The sequence below is a fragment of the Vigna umbellata genome, chromosome 2, assembly GCF_029865625.1.
Source record: "Vigna umbellata cultivar VRB3 chromosome 2, Vumbellata_1.0, whole genome shotgun sequence".
Lineage (NCBI taxonomy): Eukaryota > Viridiplantae > Streptophyta > Magnoliopsida > Fabales > Fabaceae > Vigna > Vigna umbellata.
The window spans coordinates 9324071-9325651 of NC_142166.1; the positions used below are offsets into that span (position 1 = coordinate 9324071).

General features: G+C 27.6%; 1 non-coding gene across 1 annotated transcript; it reads left to right on the top strand.

The window, feature by feature from the left end:
* The first annotated feature begins 1059 nt into the window (after window positions 1–1059).
* Window positions 1060–1131, top strand: TRNAD-GUC (transfer RNA aspartic acid (anticodon GUC)). The gene has a single exon. It is a non-coding gene; the product is annotated as a tRNA-Asp (tRNA).
* Window positions 1132–1581: the final 450 nt, after the last annotated feature.

Genomic DNA, 1581 nt, shown 5'->3' on the forward strand with positions numbered 1-1581 from the left:
AAAATTTTAGACAATTGATGATTTCCTACTTGTTAAAGACATGGAAACCAATACTAAATGTGTATTCAAAGGCAATATTGACAATAATGCTCAAGAAATCTCTAACCATTAACTCAATATCTAAAAAAAATCCTTATTCTTCCACCATTCTAACACATTTATTTGCTTCAAAACATTACAAAAGAAAAACTGAAATTATCTACTGATATTTATATACGAATTTTAATCCATATGTAATATAGGTATTATTACATACAAATTCAGAAAAATGAATCACATACGAATTTTACATACAGATTTTTACCTACCGATAATTCGTATGTAAATAAAGCGCATTGTGGCGAGAAAGTTTTCTAAAGACTAAATTTGTATGTAATGAGCTTCAATCTATATGTAATTGGAAATGAATGTTTTCTATCGAAATTACATACAAATCTGTAAAAGATTTTATTAAAAAATATAATAATGAGGTATTTGTCTTACGAAACATTTTCTCCCATTTTAATAACTTCATTTACTCTGCTCTCTCAACGAAGAACTTTCTTGATGGAAGACGTGGAGAAGACCGAGGAGATCGAATCGAACATAGTTTGGATTCTTTGAAGCTTTCTCTACGAGTAAACGCAGTGTGTAAGAACAACCGTAAACAACGAAACGACAATCAATTCGATGAAAAAAGTTAACAAGAGACTCGAAAGAGGAGGAACACACCTACAAAACCCTAAATTCGTGATAATAATCCAGGAGCATAAAAGATTCGAATTGGAGTAAAAAATAAATAAAAAAATCCATATGTTACTCAAAACATATGAAAGTTACTCAAAACATTTATGTAAAAAAATGTTACATTATCTCTACTAAAAAAATACAAAGTTTTATGAAAATAATAAAACTTTTTATTTTATTCATTTCCGCTACCATATAATCCAAGCTTTTAGAGATTTGACTACGAGGTTATGTCTACTTTAATTAATTTTTAAAAACAGAAAAAAAATTTATTATATTTTAGTAATTTTGATTCTCTATTTATTTAATTTTATAACTACCTTAAACATGCAAGTCGTTGTAGTATAGTGGTGAGTATTCCCGCCTGTCACGCGGGTGACCCGGGTTCGATCCCCGGCAGCGGCGCATTTTCGGCAAATATTTTTTCTAATTTACGGCTAATATTTTTTCTAATTTACGGCCCATAATTTCTGGGCTTTTCCTAAAGTGTAAGCTAAAACCCAAAATGAAAGACCGCACAACAAACAATTCCCATAGTTCCTGACTAAAATGTAAGATATCTTAAATTATTGAAATAGATTGATGACAAAACAATCTTTCAAATAACATTTGCTTTTATCTATTGTTTCATAGTATTAAATATAATATTTTTTCTAATTTATTTATGATATTTAAATATATGATTTTAATTCTTATAGAGGTTGGACTCATATTAATGTGTTATCTTTTAAGTGATTTTTTCATAAAAGACTCATCATTAACAAAAAAAAAGTATACTATAAGATATTGAAGGGACTTATTAAACATGTTAAAAGAAAATACATATGAAATAATATTTTTTGTATAAAATTTCAG